Source organism: Globicephala melas, chromosome 19 (assembly GCF_963455315.2).
Source record: "Globicephala melas chromosome 19, mGloMel1.2, whole genome shotgun sequence".
Lineage (NCBI taxonomy): Eukaryota > Metazoa > Chordata > Mammalia > Artiodactyla > Delphinidae > Globicephala > Globicephala melas.
In genome coordinates, this window is record NC_083332.1 from 21685017 (window position 1) to 21709020 (window position 24004).

A 24004-nucleotide genomic window follows, 5' to 3' on the forward strand; every position below is an offset into this window, starting at 1 on the left:
TGACCAAGGCTGTCGTCTGGCTCACGCCTAAGCTGTGTTAAGTGTGGACAGCGTGCTGGTCCTCAGGCTGGGCCCACAGCCTGGCTTTCGCTTCTGTGAGAGTGCTGTCCCGAGTCTCCTCCTGGAGCCAGTCGTCAGCACGGTGCCTTTTGGCACTGCAGTTCTCTTTCAGTCAAGGAGGCCGTGCGACTGGCAGAGGGAGTCTGCGCAGCACTGCCTTCGTGAGGCTCTTTGACGACTGGGGCACTCAACCCAGGCAAGCCAGAGAGCAGTACGTTGCCCTTGCTATGAATGTGAAGAGCTTTCTCCAGGGGCCTGTTTAGGCTAAGGTTCCTCAGAAGCCAGGAGCCGCCGTTCCGGCACGGAGAGAAGTCATCCTGCGAAATTGGCGAACGAGCTCCTATCCTGTGTGCCCCCAGGAGCGGCGCAGAGTTAAGGCACTCCGTGGTGGAGTATGGCCTCATGGAAACCACTGCACACCCAACTCCCCCGACGTGAAACACTGGAACTTACCTTGAGGCCTGAGGTCACCTTTCGTTCGGCCGGAGCTGAACATGTGGTGCCGTGGGAGGAGTTTCTAGAAAGGGATTGCCAGCACGGTTTTCGCTTTCAGAGAACACGCAGCCTCGGCCCACAACGACAATCCTGCCGTGCAGAGACGTCGGGCCGCTACTGCTGTTCAGGCAGCTTTGAAGCCAAGCGCAAGGCGCCTCCAAACGGGGAGAAAGCGTACTCTCCCCTCCGCGTCCCACGTTCAAGCTGAATGACGCAGCATGTTTCTCGGAAGGCTCTGCCGAGCTATCTAGTACAAGGGAGAGAGTGCCTGCCTCTGCTGAGAAAGGTTTTGACGTGGGGATTGCTGGACGTGAGGAAGAGCGTTCCCCAGGCCGTGCAAAGTTGAGGCTTTGGTGATTCTGGATGGTCCCAAGGGTCCAGAATTGTCCCTGGGAAAGCTGTCCTCTTTTTCGTTCTCCGGCTGGAAGTAAACAGCTGGCAACCGACTGCCGTACGCAGACGTCCTGGGGGAGCCCGCCGGTTTCATTTGGGACGCACATTGGTGTCTCACCGCAGAGCCCAAATTCCTAACTGGGGGCACACCAGCATGGAATGTAAGGCTGTTTACAACTGCGTAGCCTGAGGCCGTTGGAAGGCCGAACAATCGAGAGCTTTCGAGCGAACAGGGCAGCGCTTGGCCATCGTCCTTGCACGTTCTCGGACCTTAATCAAACGAACGCGTTTACTTCCTGTGGCTCAAACGCAACAGAGGAGTTGGAAGGCATACCCTGCCCTTTGACAGTTGTTACAACGAACGTGAGTGCACAGTGTCTCGTGAAATAAATCCCTAGCACTGTTGAAGCATTCCGTTCACGCATGCTCCTTCGCTCCTATGGCACTCCGAGGTGTTACTGACGGGGGAAATCGGGACTTTTACCTGAGGCCGGGGGAGGCTCACAATTCTTTTGTCGGCGAGCTCCAGAGTGCTCTTGCTGAAGCTCCCAGCAAGGAACTGAGAGCAGCAGGCCTCACACGAGTACACTCAGACGGCTTCCGTCACGAGTAAACTCAGGCCTCTTATGTGAGGCCTTCCGGCAGCAAAGAGAAGGTGGGCGCGAGGAGTGTGCTTCAGGCAGCTTAGGACCCGCAACTGTCTCGTCTACCACGGAGGGGAATAAGGTTTGCCCAGGGTCGCCCAGTTTCAAAGCGGAGCTCACGTAGTTATCCTCAGTGGTTTCTGATTACCTCAAGGAAACACACGGGAGGAACAGGGCCCTTCCATGGAGGCCCTTTTGGGCACAGGGACCTCTGCGTGGGATCTAGTGGGTAAGTATGGCAGTACCTTAGATAGGCCTCAGTGACCAAGGCTGTCGTCTGGCTCACGCCTTAGCTGTGTTAAGTGTGGACAGCGTGCTGGTCCTCAGGCTGGGCCCACAGCCTGGCTTTCGCTTCTGTGAGAGTGCTGTCCCGAGTCTCCTCCTGGAGCCAGTCGTCAGCACGGTGCCTTTTGGCACTGCAGTTCTCTTTCAGTCAAGGAGGCCGTGCGACTGGCAGAGGGAGTCTGCGCAGCACTGCCTTCGCGAGGCTCTTTGACGACTGGGGCACTCAACCCAGGCAAGCCAGAGAGCAGTACGTTGCCCTTGCTATGAATGTGAAGAGCTTTCTCCAGGGGCCTGTTTAGGCTAAGGTTCCTCAGAAGCCAGGAGCCGCCGTTCCGGCCCGGAGAGAAGTCATCCTGCGAAATTGGCGAACGAGCTCCTATCCTGTGTGCCCCCAGGAGCGGCGCAGAGTTAAGGCACTCCGTGGTGGAGTATGGCCTCATGGAAACCACTGCACACCCAACTCCCCCGACGTGAAACACTGGAACTTACCTTGAGGCCTGAGGTCACCTTTCGTTCGGCCGGAGCTGAACATGTGGTGCCGTGGGAGGAGTTCCTAGAAAGGGATTGCCAGCACGGTTTTCGCTTTCAGAGAACACGCAGCCTCGGCCCACAACGACAATCCTGCCGTGCAGAGACGTCGGGCCGCTAGTGCTGTTCAGGCAGCTTTGAAGCCAAGCGCAAGGCGCCTCCAAACGGGGAGAAAGCGTACTCTCCCCTCCGCGTCCCACGTTCAAGCTGAATGACGCAGCATGTTTCTCGGAAGGCTCTGCCGAGCTATCTAGTACAAGGGAGAGAGTGCCTGCCTCTGCTGAGAAAGGTTTTGACGTGGGGATTGCTGGACGTGAGGAAGAGCGTTCCCCAGGCCGTGCAAAGTTGAGGCTTTGGTGATTCTGGATGGTCCCAAGGGTCCAGAATTGTCCCTGGGAAAGCTGTCCTCTTTTTCGTTCTCCGGCTGGAAGTAAACAGCTGGCAACCGACTGCCGTACGCAGACGTCCTGGGGGAGCCCGCCGGTTTCATTTGGGACGCACATTGGTGTCTCACCGCAGAGCCCAAATTCCTAACTGGGGGCACACCAGCATGGAATGTAAGGCTGTTTACAACTGCGTAGCCTGAGGCCGTTGGAAGGCCGAACAATCGAGAGCTTTCGAGCGAACAGGGCAGCGCTTGGCCATCGTCGTTGCACGTTCTCGGACCTTAATCAAACGAACGCGTTTACTTCCTGTGGCTCAAACGCAACAGAGGAGTTGGAAGGCATACCCTGCCCTTTGACAGTTGTTACAACGAACGTGAGTGCACAGTGTCTCGTGAAATAAATCCCTAGCACTGTTGAAGCATTCCGTTCACGCATGCTCCTTCGCTCCTATGGCACTCCGAGGTGTTACTGACGGGGGAAATCGGGACTTTTACCTGAGGCCGGGGGAGGCTCACAATTCTTTTGTCGGCGAGCTCCAGAGTGCTCTTGCTGAAGCTCCCAGCAAGGAACTGAGAGCAGCAGGCCTCACACGAGTACACTCAGACGGCTTCCGTCACGAGTAAACTCAGGCCTCTTATGTGAGGCCTTCCGGCAGCAAAGAGAAGGTGGGCGCGAGGAGTGTGCTTCAGGCAGCTTAGGACCCGCAACTGTCTCGTCTACCACGGAGGGGAATAAGGTTTGCCCAGGGTCGCCCAGTTTCAAAGCGGAGCTCACGTAGTTATCCTCAGTGGTTTCTGATTACCTCAAGGAAACACACGGGAGGAACAGGGCCCTTCCATGGAGGCCCTTTTGGGCACAGGGACCTCTGCGTGGGATCTAGTGGGTAAGTATGGCAGTACCTTAGATAGGCCTCAGTGACCAAGGCTGTCGTCTGGCTCACGCCTTAGCTGTGTTAAGTGTGGACAGCGTGCTGGTCCTCAGGCTGGGCCCACAGCCTGGCTTTCGCTTCTGTGAGAGTGCTGTCCCGAGTCTCCTCCTGGAGCCAGTCGTCAGCACGGTGCCTTTTGGCACTGCAGTTCTCTTTCAGTCAAGGAGGCCGTGCGACTGGCAGAGGGAGTCTGCGCAGCACTGCCTTCGCGAGGCTCTTTGACGACTGGGGCACTCAACCCAGGCAAGCCAGAGAGCAGTACGTTGCCCTTGCTATGAATGTGAAGAGCTTTCTCCAGGGGCCTGTTTAGGCTAAGGTTCCTCAGAAGCCAGGAGCCGCCGTTCCGGCACGGAGAGAAGTCATCCTGCGAAATTGGCGAACGAGCTCCTATCCTGTGTGCCCCCAGGAGCGGCGCAGAGTTAAGGCACTCCGTGGTGGAGTATGGCCTCATGGAAACCACTGCACACCCAACTCCCCCGACGTGAAACACTGGAACTTACCTTGAGGCCTGAGGTCACCTTTCGTTCGGCCGGAGCTGAACATGTGGTGCCGTGGGAGGAGTTTCTAGAAAGGGATTGCCAGCACGGTTTTCGCTTTCAGAGAACACGCAGCCTCGGCCCACAACGACAATCCTGCCGTGCAGAGACATCGGGCCGCTAGTGCTGTTCAGGCAGCTTTGAAGCCAAGCGCAAGGCGCCTCCAAACGGGGAGAAAGCGTACTCTCCCCTCCGCGTCCCACGTTCAAGCTGAATGACGCAGCATGTTTCTCGGAAGGCTCTGCCGAGCTATCTAGTACAAGGGAGAGAGTGCCTGCCTCTGCTGAGAAAGGTTTTGACGTGGGGATTGCTGGACGTGAGGAAGAGCGTTCCCCAGGCCGTGCAAAGTTGAGGCTTTGGTGATTCTGGATGGTCCCAAGGGTCCAGAATTGTCCCTGGGAAAGCTGTCCTCTTTTTCGTTCTCCGGCTGGAAGTAAACAGCTGGCAACCGACTGCCGTACGCAGACGTCCTCGGGGAGCCCGCCGGTTTCATTTGGGACGCACATTGGTGTCTCACCGCAGAGCCCAAATTCCTAACTGGGGGCACACCAGCATGGAATGTAAGGCTGTTTACAACTGCGTAGCCTGAGGCCATTGGAAGGCCGTACAATCGAGAGCTTTCGAGCGAACAGGGCAGCGCTTGGCCATCGTCGTTGCACGTTCTCGGACCTTAATCAAACGAACGCGTTTACTTCCTGTGGCTCAAACGCAACAGAGGAGTTGGAAGGCATACCCTGCCCTTTGACAGTTGTTACAACGAACGTGAGTGCACAGTGTCTCGTGAAATAAATCCCTAGCACTGTTGAAGCATTCCGTTCACGCATGCTCCTTCGCTCCTATGGCACTCCGAGGTGTTACTGACGGGGGAAATCTGGACTTTTACCTGAGGCCGGGGGAGGCTCACAATTCTTTTGTCGGCGAGCTCCAGAGTGCTCTTGCTGAAGCTCCCAGCAAGGAACTGAGAGCAGCAGGCCTCACACGAGTACACTCAGACGGCTTCCGTCACGAGTAAACTCAGGCCTCTTATGTGAGGCCTTCCGGCAGCAAAGAGAAGGTGGGCGCGAGGAGTGTGCTTCAGGCAGCTTAGGACCCGCAACTGTCTCGTCTACCACGGAGGGGAATAAGGTTTGCCCAGGGTCGCCCAGTTTCAAAGCGGAGCTCACGTAGTTATCCTCAGTGGTTTCTGATTACCTCAAGGAAACACACGGGAGGAACAGGGCCCTTCCATGGAGGCCCTTTTGGGCACAGGGACCTCTGCGTGGGATCTAGTGGGTAAGTATGGCAGTACCTTAGATAGGCCTCAGTGACCAAGGCTGTCGTCTGGCTCACGCCTTAGCTGTGTTAAGTGTGGACAGCGTGCTGGTCCTCAGGCTGGGCCCACAGCCTGGTTTTCGCTTCTGTGAGAGTGCTGTCCCGAGTCTCCTCCTGGAGCCAGTCGTCAGCACGGTGCCTTTTGGCACTGCAGTTCTCTTTCAGTCAAGGAGGCCGTGCGACTGGCAGAGGGAGTCTGCGCAGCACTGCCTTCGCGAGGCTCTTTGACGACGGGGGCACTCAACCCAGGCAAGCCAGAGAGCAGTACGTTGCCCTTGCTATGAATGTGAAGAGCTTTCTCCAGGGGCCTGTTTAGGCTAAGGTTCCTCAGAAGCCAGGAGCCGCCGTTCCGGCCCGGAGAGAAGTCATCCTGCGAAATTGGCGAACGAGCTCCTATCCTGTGTGCCCCCAGGAGCGGCGCAGAGTTAAGGCACTCCGTGGTGGAGTATGGCCTCATGGAAACCACTGCACACCCAACTCCCCCGACGTGAAACACTGGAACTTACCTTGAGGCCTGAGGTCACCTTTCGTTCGGCCGGAGCTGAACATGTGGTGCCGTGGGAGGAGTTTCTAGAAAGGGATTGCCAGCACGGTTTTCGCTTTCAGAGAACACGCAGCCTCGGCCCACAACGACAATCCTGCCGTGCAGAGACGTCGGGCCGCTAGTGCTGTTCAGGCAGCTTTGAAGCCAAGCGCAAGGCGCCTCCAAACGGGGAGAAAGCGTACTCTCCCCTCCGCGTCCCACGTTCAAGCTGAATGACGCAGCATGTTTCTCGGAAGGCTCTGCCGAGCTATCTAGTACAAGGGAGAGAGTGCCTGCCTCTGCTGAGAAAGGTTTTGACGTGGGGATTGCTGGACGTGAGGAAGAGCGTTCCCCAGGCCGTGCAAAGTTGAGGCTTTGGTGATTCTGGATGGTCCCAAGGGTCCAGAATTGTCCCTGGGAAAGCTGTCCTCTTTTTCGTTCTCCGGCTGGAAGTAAACAGCTGGCAACCGACTGCCGTACGCAGACGTCCTGGGGGAGCCCGCCGGTTTCATTTGGGACGCATATTGGTGTCTCACCGCAGAGCCCAAATTCCTAACTGGGGGCACACCAGCATGGAATGTAAGGCTGTTTACAACTGCGTAGCCTGAGGCCATTGGAAGGCCGTACAATCGAGAGCTTTCGAGCGAACAGGGCAGCGCTTGGCCATCGTCGTTGCACGTTCTCGGACCTTAATCAAACGAACGCGTTTACTTCCTGTGGCTCAAACGCAACAGAGGAGTTGGAAGGCATACCCTGCCCTTTGACAGTTGTTACAACGAACGTGAGTGCACAGTGTCTCGTGAAATAAATCCCTAGCACTGTTGAAGCATTCCGTTCACGCATGCTCCTTCGCTCCTATGGCACTCCGAGGTGTTACTGACGGGGGAAATCTGGACTTTTACCTGAGGCCGGGGGAGGCTCACAATTCTTTTGTCGGCGAGCTCCAGAGTGCTCTTGCTGAAGCTCCCAGCAAGGAACTGAGAGCAGCAGGCCTCACACGAGTACACTCAGACGGCTTCCGTCACGAGTAAACTCAGGCCTCTTATGTGAGGCCTTCCGGCAGCAAAGAGAAGGTGGGCGCGAGGAGTGTGCTTCAGGCAGCTTAGGACCCGCAACTGTCTCGTCTACCACGGAGGGGAATAAGGTTTGCCCAGGGTCGCCCAGTTTCAAAGCGGAGCTCACGTAGTTATCCTCAGTGGTTTCTGATTACCTCAAGGAAACACACGGGAGGAACAGGGCCCTTCCATGGAGGCCCTTTTGGGCACAGGGACCTCTGCGTGGGATCTAGTGGGTAAGTATGGCAGTACCTTAGATAGGCCTCAGTGACCAAGGCTGTCGTCTGGCTCACGCCTTAGCTGTGTTAAGTGTGGACAGCGTGCTGGTCCTCAGGCTGGGCCCACAGCCTGGCTTTCGCTTCTGTGAGAGTGCTGTCCCGAGTCTCCTCCTGGAGCCAGTCGTCAGCACGGTGCCTTTTGGCACTGCAGTTCTCTTTCAGTCAAGGAGGCCGTGCGACTGGCAGAGGGAGTCTGCGCAGCACTGCCTTCGTGAGGCTCTTTGACGACTGGGGCATTCAACCCAGGCAAGCCAGAGAGCAGTACGTTGCCCTTGCTATGAATGTGAAGAGCTTTCTCCAGGGGCCTGTTTAGGCTAAGGTTCCTCAGAAGCCAGGAGCCGCTGTTCCGGCACGGAGAGAAGTCATCCTGCGAAATTGGCGAACGAGCTCCTATCCTGTGTGCCCCCAGGAGCGGCGCAGAGTTAAGGCACTCCGTGGTGGAGTATGGCCTCATGGAAACCACTGCACACCCAACTCCCCCGACGTGAAACACTGGAACTTACCTTGAGGCCTGAGGTCACCTTTCGTTCGGCCGGAGCTGAACATGTGGTGCCGTGGGAGGAGTTTCTAGAAAGGGATTGCCAGCACGGTTTTCGCTTTCAGAGAACACGCAGCCTCGGCCCACAACGACAATCCTGCCGTGCAGAGACGTCGGGCCGCTACTGCTGTTCAGGCAGCTTTGAAGCCAAGCGCAAGGCGCCTCCAAACGGGGAGAAAGCGTACTCTCCCCTCCGCGTCCCACGTTCAAGCTGAATGACGCAGCATGTTTCTCGGAAGGCTCTGCCGAGCTATCTAGTACAAGGGAGAGAGTGCCTGCCTCTGCTGAGAAAGGTTTTGACGTGGGGATTGCTGGACGTGAGGAAGAGCGTTCCCCAGGCCGTGCAAAGTTGAGGCTTTGGTGATTCTGGATGGTCCCAAGGGTCCAGAATTGTCCCTGGGAAAGCTGTCCTCTTTTTCGTTCTCCGGCTGGAAGTAAACAGCTGGCAACCGACTGCCGTACGCAGACGTCCTGGGGGAGCCCGCCGGTTTCATTTGGGACGCACATTGGTGTCTCACCGCAGAGCCCAAATTCCTAACTGGGGGCACACCAGCATGGAATGTAAGGCTGTTTACAACTGCGTAGCCTGAGGCCGTTGGAAGGCCGAACAATCGAGAGCTTTCGAGCGAACAGGGCAGCGCTTGGCCATCGTCGTTGCACGTTCTCGGACCTTAATCAAACGAATGCGTTTACTTCCTGTGGCTCAAACGCAACAGAGGAGTTGGAAGGCATACACTGCCCTTTGACAGTTGTTACAACGAACGTGAGTGCACAGTGTCTCGTGAAATAAATCCCTAGCACTGTTGAAGCATTCCGTTCACGCATGCTCCTTCGCTCCTATGGCACTCCGAGGTGTTACTGACGGGGGAAATCTGGACTTTTACCTGAGGCCGGGGGAGGCTCACAATTCTTTTGTCGGCGAGCTCCAGAGTGCTCTTGCTGAAGCTCCCAGCAAGGAACTGAGAGCAGCAGGCCTCACACGAGTACACTCAGACGGCTTCCGTCACGAGTAAACTCAGGCCTCTTATGTGAGGCCTTCCGGCAGCAAAGAGAAGGTGGGCGCGAGGAGTGTGCTTCAGGCAGCTTAGGACCCGCAACTGTCTCGTCTACCACGGAGGGGAATAAGGTTTGCCCAGGGTCGCCCAGTTTCAAAGCGGAGCTCACGTAGTTATCCTCAGTGGTTTCTGATTACCTCAAGGAAACACACGGGAGGAACAGGGCCCTTCCATGGAGGCCCTTTTGGGCACAGGGACCTCTGCGTGGGATCTAGTGGGTAAGTATGGCAGTACCTTAGATAGGCCTCAGTGACCAAGGCTGTCGTCTGGCTCACGCCTTAGCTGTGTTAAGTGTGGACAGCGTGCTGGTCCTCAGGCTGGGCCCACAGCCTGGCCTTCGCTTCTGTGAGAGTGCTGTCCCGAGTCTCCTCCTGGAGCCAGTCGTCAGCACGGTGCCTTTTGGCACTGCAGTTCTCTTTCAGTCGAGGAGGCCGTGCGACTGGCAGAGGGAGTCTGCGCAGCACTGCCTTCGCGAGGCTCTTTGACGACGGGGGCACTCAACCCAGGCAAGCCAGAGAGCAGTACGTTGCCCTTGCTATGAATGTGAAGAGCTTTCTCCAGGGGCCTGTTTAGGCTAAGGTTCCTCAGAAGCCAGGAGCCGCCGTTCCGGCACGGAGAGAAGTCATCCTGCGAAATTGGCGAACGAGCTCCTATCCTGTGTGCCCCCAGGAGCGGCGCAGAGTTAAGGCACTCCGTGGTGGAGTATGGCCTCATGGAAACCACTGCACACCCAACTCCCCCGACGTGAAACACTGGAACTTACCTTGAGGCCTGAGGTCACCTTTCGTTCAACCGGAGCTGAACATGTGGTGCCGTGGGAGGAGTTTCTAGAAAGGGATTGCCAGCACGGTTTTCACTTTGAGAGAACACGCAGCCTCGGCCCACAACGGCAATCCTGCCGTGCAGAGAGGTCGGGCCGCTACTGCTGTTCAGGCAGCTTTGAAGCCAAGCGCAAGGCGCCTCCAAACGGGGAGAAAGCGTACTCTCCCCTCCGCGTCCCACGTTCAAGCTGAATGACGCAGCATGTTTCTCGGAAGGCTCTGCCGAGCTATCTAGTACAAGGGAGAGAGTGCCTGCCTCTGCTGAGAAAGGTTTTGACGTGGGGATTGCTGGACGTGAGGAAGAGCGTTCCCCAGGCCGTGCAACGTTTAGGCTTTGGTGATTCTGGATGGTCCCAAGGGTCCAGAATTGTCCCTGGGAAAGCTGTCCTCTTTTTCGTTCTCCGGCTGGAAGTAAACAGCTGGCAACCGACTGCCGTACGCAGACGTCCTGGGGGAGCCCGCCGGTTTCATTTGGGACGCACATTGGTGTCTCACAGAAGAGCCCAAATTCCTAACTGGGGACACACCAGCATGGAATGTAAGGCTGTTTACAACTGCGTAGCCTGAGGCCATTGGAAGGTCATACAATCGAGAGCTTTCAGGCGAACAGGGCAGCGCTTCGCCATCCTCGTTGCACGTTCACGGAGCTTAATCAAACGAATGCATTTACTTCCTGTGGCTCAAACGCAACAGAGGAGTTGGAAGGCATACACTGCCCTTTGACAGTTGTTACAACGAACGTGAGTGCACAGTGTGTCGTGAAATAAATCCCTAGAACTGTTGAAGCATTCCGTTCACGCATGCTTCTTCGCTCCTATGGCACTCCGAGGTGTTACTGACGGGGGAAATCTGGACTTTTACTTGAGGCCGGGGGGGGCTCACAATTCTTTTGTCGGCGAGCTCCAGAGTGCTCTTGCTGAAGCTCTCAGCAAGGAACTGAGAGCAGCAGGCCTCACACGAGTACACTCAGACGGCTTCCGTCACGAGTAAACTCAGGCCTCTTATGTGAGGCCTTCCGGCAGCAAAGAGAAGGTGGGCGCGAGGAGTGTGCTTCAGGCAGCTTAGGACCCGCAACTGTCTCGTCTACCACGGAGGGGAATAAGGTTTGCCCAGGGTCGCCCAGTTTCAAAGCGGAGCTCACATAGTTATCCTCAGTGGTTTCTGATTACCTCAAGGAAACACACGGGAGGAACAGGGCCCTTCCATGGAGGCCCTTTTGGGCACAGGGACCTCTGTGTGGGATCTAGTGGGTAAGTATGGCAGTACCTTAGATAGGCCTCAGTGACCAAGGCTGTCGTCTGGCTCACGCCTTAGCTGTGTTAAGTGTGGACAACGTGCTGGTCCTCAGGCTGGGCCCACAGCCTGGCTTTCGCTTCTGTGAGAGTGCTGTCCCGAGTCTCCTCCTGGAGCCAGTCGTCAGCACGGTGCCTTTTGGCACTGCAGTTCTCTTTCAGTCAAGGAGGCCGTGCGACTGGCAGAGGGAGTCTGCGCAGCACTGCCTTCGCGAGGCTCTTTGACGACGGGGGCACTCAACCCAGGCAAGCCAGAGAGCAGTACGTTGCCCTTGCTATGAATGTGAAGAGCTTTCTCCAGGGGCCTGTTTAGGCTAAGGTTCCTCAGAAGCCAGGAGCCGCAGTTCCGGCACGGAGAGAAGTCATCCTGTGAAATTGGCGAACGAGCTCCTATCCTGTGTGCCCCCAGGAGCGGCGCAGAGTTAAGGCACTCCGTGGTGGAGTATGGCCTCATGGAAACCACTGCACACCCAACTCCCCCGACGTGAAACACTGGAACTTACCTTGAGGCCTGAGGTCACCTTTCGTTCGGCTGGAGCTGAACATGTGGTGCCGTGGGAGGAGTTTCTAGAAAGGGATTGCCAGCACGGTTTTCGCTTTCAGAGAACACGCAGCCTCGGCCCACAACGACAATCCTGCCGTGCAGAGACGTCGGGCCGCTAGTGCTGTTCAGGCAGCTTTGAAGCCAAGCGCAAGGCGCCTCCAAACGGGGAGAAAGCGTACTCTCCCCTCCGCGTCCCACGTTCAAGCTGAATGACGCAGCATGTTTCTCGGAAGGCTCTGCCGAGCTATCTAGTACAAGGGAGAGAGTGCCTGCCTCTGCTGAGAAAGGTTTTGACGTGGGGATTGCTGGACGTGAGGAAGAGCGTTCCCCAGGCCGTGCAAAGTTGAGGCTTTGGTGATTCTGGATGGTCCCAAGGGTCCAGAATTGTCCCTGGGAAAGCTGTCCTCTTTTTCGTTCTCCGGCTGGAAGTAAACAGCTGGCAACCGACTGCCGTACGCAGACGTCCTGGGGGAGCCCGCCGGTTTCATTTGGGACGCACATTGGTGTCTCACCGCAGAGCCCAAATTCCTAACTGGGGGCACACCAGCATGGAATGTAAGGCTGTTTACAACTGCGTAGCCTGAGGCCGTTGGAAGGCCGTACAATCGAGAGCTTTCGAGCGAACAGGGCAGCGCTTGGCCATCGTCGTTGCACGTTCTCGGACCTTAATCAAACGAATGTGTTTACTTCCTGTGGCTCAAACGCAACAGAGGAGTTGGAAGGCATACCCTGCCCTTTGACAGTTGTTACAACGAACGTGAGTGCACAGTGTCTCGTGAAATAAATCCCTAGCACTGTTGAAGCATTCCGTTCACGCATGCTCCTTCGCTCCTATGGCACTCCGAGGTGTTACTGACGGGGGAAATCTGGACTTTTACCTGAGGCCGGGGGAGGCTCACAATTCTTTTGTCGGCGAGCTCCAGAGTGCTCTTGCTGAAGCTCCCAGCAAGGAACTGAGAGCAGCAGGCCTCACACGAGTACACTCAGACGGCTTCCGTCACGAGTAAACTCAGGCCTCTTATGTGAGGCCTTCCGGCAGCAAAGAGAAGGTGGGCGCGAGGAGTGTGCTTCAGGCAGCTTAGGACCCGCAACTGTCTCGTCTACCACGGAGGGGAATAAGGTTTGCCCAGGGTCGCCCAGTTTCAAAGCGGAGCTCACGTAGTTATCCTCAGTGGTTTCTGATTACCTCAAGGAAACACACGGGAGGAACAGGGCCCTTCCATGGAGGCCCTTTTGGGCACAGGGACCTCTGCGTGGGATCTAGTGGGTAAGTATGGCAGTACCTTAGATAGGCCTCAGTGACCAAGGCTGTCGTCTGGCTCATGCCTTAGCTGTGTTAAGTGTGGACAGCGTGCTGGTCCTCAGGCTAGGCCCACAGCCTGGCTTTCGCTTCTGTGAGAGTGCTGTCCCGAGTCTCCTCCTGGAGCCAGTCGTCAGCACGGTGCCTTTTGGCACTGCAGTTCTCTTTCAGTCAAGGAGGCCGTGCGACTGGCAGAGGGAGTCTGCGCAGCACTGCCTTCGCGAGGCTCTTTGACGACTGGGGCATTCAACCCAGGCAAGCCAGAGAGCAGTACGTTGCCCTTGCTATGAATGTGAAGAGCTTTCTCCAGGGGCCTGTTTAGGCTAAGGTTCCTCAGAAGCCAGGAGCCGCCGTTCCGGCACGGAGAGAAGTCATCCTGCGAAATTGGCGAACGAGCTCCTATCCTGTGTGCCCCCAGGAGCGGCGCAGAGTTAAGGCACTCCGTGGTGGAGTATGGCCTCATGGAAACCACTGCACACCCAACTCCCCCGACGTGAAACACTGGAACTTACCTTGAGGCCTGAGGTCACCTTTCGTTCAACCGGAGCTGAACATGTGGTGCCGTGGGAGGAGTTTCTAGAAAGGGATTGCCAGCACGGTTTTCACTTTGAGAGAACACGCAGCCTCGGCCCACAACGGCAATCCTGCCGTGCATAGACGTCGGGCCGCTACTGCTGTTCAGGCAGCTTTGAAGCCAAGCGCAAGGCGCCTCCAAACGGGGAGAAAGCGTACTCTCCCCTCCGCGTCCCACGTTCAAGCTGAATGACGCAGCATGTTTCTCGGAAGGCTCTGCCGAGCTATCTAGTACAAGGGAGAGAGTGCCTGCCTCTGCTGAGAAAGGTTTTGACGTGGGGATTGCTGGACGTGAGGAAGAGCGTTCCCCAGGCCGTGCAACGTTTAGGCTTTGGTGATTCTGGATGGTCCCAAGGGTCCAGAATTGTCCCTGGGAAAGCTGTCCTCTTTTTCGTTCTCCGGCTGGAAGTAAACAGCTGGCAACCGACTGCCGTACGCAGACGTCCTGGGGGAGCCCGCCGGTTTCATTTGGGACGCACATTGGTGTCTCACAGAAGAGCCCAAATTCCTAACTGGGGACACACCAGCATGGAATGTAAGGCTGTTTACAACTGCGTAGCCTGAGGCCATTGGAAGGTCGTACAATCGAGAGCTTTCAGGCGAACAGGGCAGCGCTTCGCCATCCTCGTTGCACGTTCACGGAGCTTAATCAAACGAATGCATTTACTTCCTGTGGCTCAAACGCAACAGAGGAGTTGGAAGGCATACACTGCCCTTTGACAGTTGTTACAACGAACGTGAGTGCACAGTGTGTCGTGAAATAAATCCCTAGAACTGTTGAAGCATTCCGTTCACGCATGCTTCTTCGCTCCTATGGCACTCCGAGGTGTTACTGACGGGGGAAATCTGGACTTTTACCTGAGGACGGGGGGGGCTCACAATTCTTTTGTCGGCGAGCTCCAGAGTGCTCTTGCTGAAGCTCTCAGCAAGGAACTGAGAGCAGCAGGCCTCACACGAGTACACTCAGACGGCTTCCGTCACGAGTAAACTCAGGCCTCTTATGTGAGGCCTTCCGGCAGCAAAGAGAAGGTGGGCGCGAGGAGTGTGCTTCAGGCAGCTTAGGACCCGCAACTGTCTCGTCTACCACGGAGGGGAATAAGGTTTGCCCAGGGTCGCCCAGTTTCAAAGCGGAGCTCACATAGTTATCCTCAGTGGTTTCTGATTACCTCAAGGAAACACACGGGAGGAACAGGGCCCTTCCATGGAGGCCCTTTTGGGCACAGGGACCTCTGTGTGGGATCTAGTGGGTAAGTATGGCAGTACCTTAGATAGGCCTCAGTGACCAAGGCTGTCGTCTGGCTCACGCCTTAGCTGTGTTAAGTGTGGACAACGTGCTGGTCCTCAGGCTGGGCCCACAGCCTGGCTTTCGCTTCTGTGAGAGTGCTGTCCCGAGTCTCCTCCTGGAGCCAGTCGTCAGCACGGTGCCTTTTGGCACTGCAGTTTTCTTTCAGTCAAGGAGGCCGTGCGACTGGCAGAGGGAGTCTGCGCAGCACTGCCTTCGCGAGGCTCTTTGACGACGGGGGCACTCAACCCAGGCAAGCCAGAGAGCAGTACGTTGCCCTTGCTATGAATGTGAAGAGCTTTCTCCAGGGGCCTGTTTAGGCTAAGGTTCCTCAGAAGCCAGGAGCCGCAGTTCCGGCACGGAGAGAAGTCATCCTGTGAAATTGGCGAACGAGCTCCTATCCTGTGTGCCCCCAGGAGCGGCGCAGAGTTAAGGCACTCCGTGGTGGAGTATGGCCTCATGGAAACCACTGCACACCCAACTCCCCCGACGTGAAACACTGGAACTTACCTTGAGGCCTGAGGTCACCTTTCGTTCGGCCGGAGCTGAACATGTGGTGCCATGGGAGGAGTTTCTAGAAAGGGATTGCCAGCACGGTTTTCACTTTGAGAGAACACGCAGCCTCGGCCCACAACGACAGCCCTGCCGTGCAGAGACGTCGGGCCGCTAGTGCTGTTCAGGCAGCTTTGAAGCCAAGCGCAAGGTGCCTCCAAACGGGGAGAAAGCGTACTCTCCCCTCCGCGTCCCACGTTCAAGCTGAATGACGCAGCATGTTTCTCGGAAGGCTCTGCCGAGCTATCTAGTACAAGGGAGAGAGTGCCTGCCTCTGCTGAGAAAGGTTTTGACGTGGGGATTGCTGGACGTGAGGAAGAGCGTTCCCCAGGCCGTGCAAAGTTGAGGCTTTGGTGATTCTGGATGGTCCCAAGGGTCCAGAATTGTCCCTGGGAAAGCTGTCCTCTTTTTCGTTCTCCGGCTGGAAGTAAACAGCTGGCAACCGACTGCCGTACGCAGACGTCCTGGGGGAGCCCGCCGGTTTCATTTGGGACGCACATTGGTGTCTCACCGCAGAGCCCAAATTCCTAACTGGGGGCACACCAGCATGGAATGTAAGGCTGTTTACAACTGCGTAGCCTGAGGCCGTTGGAAGGCCGAACAATCGAGAGCTTTCGAGCGAACAGGGCAGCGCTTGGCCATCGTCGTTGCACGTTCTCGGACCTTAATCAAACGAATGCGTTTACTTCCTGTGGCTCAAACGCAACAGAGGAGTTGGAAGGCATACCCTGCCCTTTGACAGTTGTTACAACGAACGTGAGTGCACAGTGTCTCGTGAAATAAATCCCTAGCACTGTTGAAGCATTCCGTTCACGCATGCTCCTTCGCTCCTATGGCACTCCGAGGTGTTACTGACGGGGGAAATCTGGACTTTTACCTGAGGCCGGGGGAGGCTCACAATTCTTTTGTCGGCGAGCTCCAGAGTGCTCTTGCTGAAGCTCCCAGCAAGGAACTGAGAGCAGCAGGCCTCACACGAGTACACTCAGACGGCTTCCGTCACGAGTAAACTCAGGCCTCTTATGTGAGGCCTTCCGGCAGCAAAGAGAAGGTGGGCGCGAGGAGTGTGCTTCAGGCAGCTTAGGACCCGCAACTGTCTCGTCTACCACGGAGGGGAATAAGGTTTGCCCAGGGTCGCCCAGTTTCAAAGCGGAGCTCACGTAGTTATCCTCAGTGGTTTCTGATTACCTCAAGGAAACACACGGGAGGAACAGGGCCCTTCCATGGAGGCCCTTTTGGGCACAGGGACCTCTGCGTGGGATCTAGTGGGTAAGTATGGCAGTACCTTAGATAGGCCTCAGTGACCAAGGCTGTCGTCTGGCTCATGCCTTAGCTGTGTTAAGTGTGGACAGCGTGCTGGTCCTCAGGCTGGGCCCACAGCCTGGCTTTCGCTTCTGTGAGAGTGCTGTCCCGAGTCTCCTCCTGGAGCCAGTCGTCAGCACGGTGCCTTTTGGCACTGCAGTTCTCTTTCAGTCGAGGAGGCCGTGCGACTGGCAGAGGGAGTCTGCGCAGCACTGCCTTCGCGAGGCTCTTTGACGACTGGGGCATTCAACCCAGGCAAGCCAGAGAGCAGTACGTTGCCCTTGCTATGAATGTGAAGAGCTTTCTCCAGGGGCCTGTTTAGGCTAAGGTTCCTCAGAAGCCAGGAGCCGCCGTTCCGGCACGGAGAGAAGTCATCCTGCGAAATTGGCGAACGAGCTCCTATCCTGTGTGCCCCCAGGAGCGGCGCAGAGTTAAGGCACTCCGTGGTGGAGTATGGCCTCATGGAAACCACTGCACACCCAACTCCCCCGACGTGAAACACTGGAACTTACCTTGAGGCCTGAGGTCACCTTTCGTTCGGCCGGAGCTGAACATGTGGTGCCGTGGGAGGAGTTTCTAGAAAGGGATTGCCAGCACGGTTTTCACTTTGAGAGAACACGCAGCCTCGGCCCACAACGACAGCCCTGCCGTGCAGAGACGTCGGGCCGCTAGTGCTGTTCAGGCAGCTTTGAAGCCAAGCGCAAGGTGCCTCCAAACGGGGAGAAAGCGTACTCTCCCCTCCGCGTCCCACGTTCAAGCTGAATGACGCAGCATGTTTCTCGGAAGGCTCTGCCGAGCTATCTAGTACAAGGGAGAGAGTGCCTGCCTCTGCTGAGAAAGGTTTTGACGTGGGGATTGCTGGACGTGAGGAAGAGCGTTCCCCAGGCCGTGCAAAGTTGAGGCTTTGGTGATTCTGGATGGTCCCAAGGGTCCAGAATTGTCCCTGGGAAAGCTGTCCTCTTTTTCGTTCTCCGGCTGGAAGTAAACAGCTGGCAACCGACTGCCGTACGCAGACGTCCTAGGGGAGCCCGCCGGTTTCATTTGGGACGCACATTGGTGTCTCACCGCAGAGCCCAAATTCCTAACTGGGGGCACACCAGCATGGAATGTAAGGCTGTTTACAACTGCGTAGCCTGAGGCCGTTGGAAGGCCGAACAATCGAGAGCTTTCGAGCGAACAGGGCAGCGCTTGGCCATCGTCGTTGCACGTTCTCGGACCTTAATCAAACGAATGCGTTTACTTCCTGTGGCTCAAACGCAACAGAGGAGTTGGAAGGCATACCCTGCCCTTTGACAGTTGTTACAACGAACGTGAGTGCACAGTGTCTCGTGAAATAAATCCCTAGCACTGTTGAAGCATTCCGTTCACGCATGCTCCTTCGCTCCTATGGCACTCCGAGGTGTTACTGACGGGGGAAATCTGGACTTTTACCTGAGGCCGGGGGAGGCTCACAATTCTTTTGTCGGCGAGCTCCAGAGTGCTCTTGCTGAAGCTCCCAGCAAGGAACTGAGAGCAGCAGGCCTCACACGAGTACACTCAGACGGCTTCCGTCACGAGTAAACTCAGGCCTCTTATGTGAGGCCTTCCGGCAGCAAAGAGAAGGTGGGCGCGAGGAGTGTGCTTCAGGCAGCTTAGGACCCGCAACTGTCTCGTCTACCACGGAGGGGAATAAGGTTTGCCCAGGGTCGCCCAGTTTCAAAGCGGAGCTCACGTAGTTATCCTCAGTGGTTTCTGATTACCTCAAGGAAACACACGGGAGGAACAGGGCCCTTCCATGGAGGCCCTTTTGGGCACAGGGACCTCTGCGTGGGATCTAGTGGGTAAGTATGGCAGTACCTTAGATAGGCCTCAGTGACCAAGGCTGTCGTCTGGCTCATGCCTTAGCTGTGTTAAGTGTGGACAGCGTGCTGGTCCTCAGGCTGGGCCCACAGCCTGGCTTTCGCTTCTGTGAGAGTGCTGTCCCGAGTCTCCTCCTGGAGCCAGTCGTCAGCACGGTGCCTTTTGGCACTGCAGTTCTCTTTCAGTCGAGGAGGCCGTGCGACTGGCAGAGGGAGTCTGCGCAGCACTGCCTTCGCGAGGCTCTTTGACGACTGGGGCATTCAACCCAGGCAAGCCAGAGAGCAGTACGTTGCCCTTGCTATGAATGTGAAGAGCTTTCTCCAGGGGCCTGTTTAGGCTAAGGTTCCTCAGAAGCCAGGAGCCGCCGTTCCGGCACGGAGAGAAGTCATCCTGCGAAATTGGCGAACGAGCTCCTATCCTGTGTGCCCCCAGGAGCGGCGCAGAGTTAAGGCACTCCGTGGTGGAGTATGGCCTCATGGAAACCACTGCACACCCAACTCCCCCGACGTGAAACACTGGAACTTACCTTGAGGCCTGAGGTCACCTTTCGTTCGGCCGGAGCTGAACATGTGGTGCCGTGGGAGGAGTTTCTAGAAAGGGATTGCCAGCACGGTTTTCGCTTTCAGAGAACACGCAGCCTCGGCCCACAACGACAATCCTGCCGTGCAGAGACGTTGGGCCGCTAGTGCTGTTCAGGCAGCTTTGAAGCCAAGCGCAAGGCGCCTCCAAACGGGGAGAAAGCGTACTCTCCCCTCCGCGTCCCACGTTCAAGCTGAATGACGCAGCATGTTTCTCGGAAGGCTCTGCCGAGCTATCTAGTACAAGGGAGAGAGTGCCTGCCTCTGCTGAGAAAGGTTTTGACGTGGGGATTGCTGGACGTGAGGAAGAGCGTTCCCCAGGCCGTGCAAAGTTGAGGCTTTGGTGATTCTGGATGGTCCCAAGGGTCCAGAATTGTCCCTGGGAAAGCTGTCCTCTTTTTCGTTCTCCGGCTGGAAGTAAACAGCTGGCAACCGACTGCCGTACGCAGACGTCCTGGGGGAGCCCGCCGGTTTCATTTGGGACGCACATTGGTGTCTCACCGCAGAGCCCAAATTCCTAACTGGGGGCACACCAGCATGGAATGTAAGGCTGTTTACAACTGCGTAGCCTGAGGCCGTTGGAAGGCCGAACAATCGAGAGCTTTCGAGCGAACAGGGCAGCGCTTGGCCATCGTCGTTGCACGTTCTCGGACCTTAATCAAACGAATGCGTTTACTTCCTGTGGCTCAAACGCAACAGAGAAGTTGGAAGGCATACACTGCCCTTTGACAGTTGTTACAACGAACGTGAGTGCACAGTGTCTCGTGAAATAAATCCCTAGCACTGTTGAAGCATTCCGTTCACGCATGCTCCTTCGCTCCTATGGCACTCCGAGGTGTTACTGACGGGGGAAATCTGGACTTTTACCTGAGGCCGGGGGAGGCTCACAATTCTTTTGTCGGCGAGCTCCAGAGTGCTCTTGCTGAAGCTCCCAGCAAGGAACTGAGAGCAGCAGGCCTCACACGAGTACACTCAGACGGCTTCCGTCACGAGTAAACTCAGGCCTCTTATGTGAGGCCTTCCGGCAGCAAAGAGAAGGTGGGCGCGAGGAGTGTGCTTCAGGCAGCTTAGGACCCGCAACTGTCTCGTCTACCACGGAGGGGAATAAGGTTTGCCCAGGGTCGCCCAGTTTCAAAGCGGAGCTCACGTAGTTATCCTCAGTGGTTTCTGATTACCTCAAGGAAACACACGGGAGGAACAGGGCCCTTCCATGGAGGCCCTTTTGGGCACAGGGACCTCTGCGTGGGATCTAGTGGGTAAGTATGGCAGTACCTTAGATAGGCCTCAGTGACCAAGGCTGTCGTCTGGCTCACGCCTTAGCTGTGTTAAGTGTGGACAGCGTGCTGGCCCTCAGGCTGGGCCCACAGCCTGGCTTTCGCTTCTGTGAGAGTGCTGTCCCGAGTCTCCTCCTGGAGCCAGTCGTCAGCACGGTGCCTTTTGGCACTGCAGTTCTCTTTCAGTCAAGGAGGCCGTGCGACTGGCAGAGGGAGTCTGCGCAGCACTGCCTTCGCGAGGCTCTTTGACGACGGGGGCACTCAACCCAGGCAAGCCAGAGAGCAGTACGTTGCCCTTGCTATGAATGTGAAGAGCTTTCTCCAGGGGCCTGTTTAGGCTAAGGTTCCTCAGAAGCCAGGAGCCGCCGTTCCGGCACGGAGAGAAGTCATCCTGCGAAATTGGCGAACGAGCTCCTATCCTGTGTGCCCCCAGGAGCGGCGCAGAGTTAAGGCACTCCGTGGTGGAGTATGGCCTCATGGAAACCACTGCACACCCAACTCCCCCGACGTGAAACACTGGAACTTACCTTGAGGCCTGAGGTCACCTTTCGTTCGGCCGGAGCTGAACATGTGGTGCCGTGGGAGGAGTTTCTAGAAAGGGATTGCCAGCACGGTTTTCGCTTTCAGAGAACACGCAGCCTCGGCCCACAACGACAATCCTGCCGTGCAGAGACGTCGGGCCGCTAGTGCTGTTCAGGCAGCTTTGAAGCCAAGCGCAAGGCGCCTCCAAACGGGGAGAAAGCGTACTCTCCCCTCCGCGTCCCACGTTCAAGCTGAATGACGCAGCATGTTTCTCGGAAGGCTCTGCCGAGCTATCTAGTACAAGGGAGAGAGTGCCTGCCTCTGCTGAGAAAGGTTTTGACGTGGGGATTGCTGGACGTGAGGAAGAGCGTTCCCCAGGCCGTGCAAAGTTGAGGCTTTGGTGATTCTGGATGGTCCCAAGGGTCCAGAATTGTCCCTGGGAAAGCTGTCCTCTTTTTCGTTCTCCGGCTGGAAGTAAACAGCTGGCAACCGACTGCCGTACGCAGACGTCCTGGGGGAGCCCGCCGGTTTCATTTGGGACGCACATTGGTGTCTCACCGCAGAGCCCAAATTCCTAACTGGGGGCACACCAGCATGGAATGTAAGGCTGTTTACAACTGCGTAGCCTGAGGCCGTTGGAAGGCCGAACAATCGAGAGCTTTCGAGCGAACAGGGCAGCGCTTGGCCATCGTCGTTGCACGTTCTCGGACCTTAATCAAACGAACGCGTTTACTTCCTGTGGCTCAAACGCAACAGAGGAGTTGGAAGGCATACCCTGCCCTTTGACAGTTGTTACAACGAACGTGAGTGCACAGTGTCTCGTGAAATAAATCCCTAGCACTGTTGAAGCATTCCGTTCACGCATGCTCCTTCGCTCCTATGGCACTCCGAGGTGTTACTGACGGGGGAAATCTGGACTTTTACCTGAGGGAGGGGGAGGCTCACAATTCTTTTGTCGGCGAGCTCCAGAGTGCTCTTGCTGAAGCTCCCAGCAAGGAACTGAGAGCAGCAGGCCTCACACGAGTACACTCAGACGGCTTCCGTCACGAGTAAACTCAGGCCTCTTATGTGAGGCCTTCCGGCAGCAAAGAGAAGGTGGGCGCGAGGAGTGTGCTTCAGGCAGCTTAGGACCCGCAACTGTCTCGTCTACCACGGAGGGGAATAAGGTTTTCCCAGGGTCGCCCAGTTTCAAAGCGGAGCTCACGTAGTTATCCTCAGTGGTTTCTGATTACCTCAAGGAAACACACGGGAGGAACAGGGCCCTTCCATGGAGGCCCTTTTGGGCACAGGGACCTCTGCGTGGGATCTAGTGGGTAAGTATGGCAGTACCTTAGATAGGCCTCAGTGACCAAGGCTGTCGTCTGGCTCATGCCTTAGTTGTGTTAAGTGTGGACAACGTGCTGGTCCTCAGGCTGGGCCCACAGCCTGGCTTTCGCTTCTGTGAGAGTGCTGTCCCGAGTCTCCTCCTGGAGCCAGTCGTCAGCACGGTGCCTTTTGGCACTGCAGTTCTCTTTCAGTCGAGGAGGCCGTGCGACTGGCAGAGGGAGTCTGCGCAGCACTGCCTTCGCGAGGCTCTTTGACGACTGGGGCACTCAACCCAGGCAAGCCAGAGAGCAGTACGTTGCCCTTGCTATGAATGTGAAGAGCTTTCTCCAGGGGCCTGTTTAGGCTAAGGTTCCTCAGAAGCCAGGAGCCGCCGTTCCGGCACGGAGAGAAGTCATCCTGCGAAATTGGCGAACGAGCTCCTATCCTGTGTGCCCCCAGGAGCGGCGCAGAGTTAAGGCACTCCGTGGTGGAGTATGGCCTCATGGAAACCACTGCACACCCAACTCCCCCGACGTGAAACACTGGAACTTACCTTGAGGCCTGAGGTCACCTTTCGTTCGGCCGGAGCTGAACATGTGGTGCCGTGGGAGGAGTTTCTAGAAAGGGATTGCCAGCACGGTTTTCGCTTTCAGAGAACACGCAGCCTCGGCCCACAACGACAATCCTGCCGTGCAGAGACGTCGGGCCGCTAGTGCTGTTCAGGCAGCTTTGAAGCCAAGCGCAAGGCGCCTCCAAACGGGGAGAAAGCGTACTCTCCCCTCCGCGTCCCACGTTCAAGCTGAATGACGCAGCATGTTTCTCGGAAGGCTCTGCCGAGCTATCTAGTACAAGGGAGAGAGTGCCTGCCTCTGCTGAGAAAGGTTTTGACGTGGGGATTGCTGGACGTGAGGAAGAGCGTTCCCCAGGCCGTGCAACGTTTAGGCTTTGGTGATTCTGGATGGTCCCAAGGGTCCAGAATTGTCCCTGGGAAAGCTGTCCTCTTTTTCGTTCTCCGGCTGGAAGTAAACAGCTGGCAACCGACTGCCGTACGCAGACGTCCTGGGGGAGCCCGCCGGTTTCATTTGGGACGCACATTGGTGTCTCACAGAAGAGCCCAAATTCCTAACTGGGGACACACCAGCATGGAATGTAAGGCTGTTTACAACTGCGTAGCCTGAGGCCATTGGAAGGTCGTACAATCGAGAGCTTTCAGGCGAACAGGGCAGCGATTCGCCATCGTCTTTGCACGTTCACGGAGCTTAATCAAACGAATGCATTTACTTCCTGTGGCTCAAACGCAACAGAGGAGTTGGAAGACATACACTGCCCTTTGACAGTTGTTACAACGAACGTGAGTGCACAGTGTGTCGTGAAATAAATCCCTAGAACTGTTGAAGCATTCCGTTCACGCATGCTTCTTCGCTCCTATGGCACTCCGAGGTGTTACTGACGGGGGAAATCTGGACTTTTACTTGAGGCCGGGGGGGGCTCACAATTCTTTTGTCGGCGAGCTCCAGAGTGCTCTTGCTGAAGCTCTCAGCAAGGAACTGAGAGCAGCAGGCCTCACACGAGTACACTCAGACGGCTTCCGTCACGAGTGAACTCAGGCCTCTTATGTGAGGCCTTCCGGCAGCAAAGAGAAGGTGGGCGCGAGGAGTGTGCTTCAGGCAGCTTAGGACCCGCAACTGTCTCGTCTACCACGGAGGGGAATAAGGTTTGCCCAGGGTCGCCCAGTTTCAAAGCGGAGCTCACGTAGTTATCCTCAGTGGTTTCTGATTACCTCAAGGAAACACACGGGAGGAACAGGG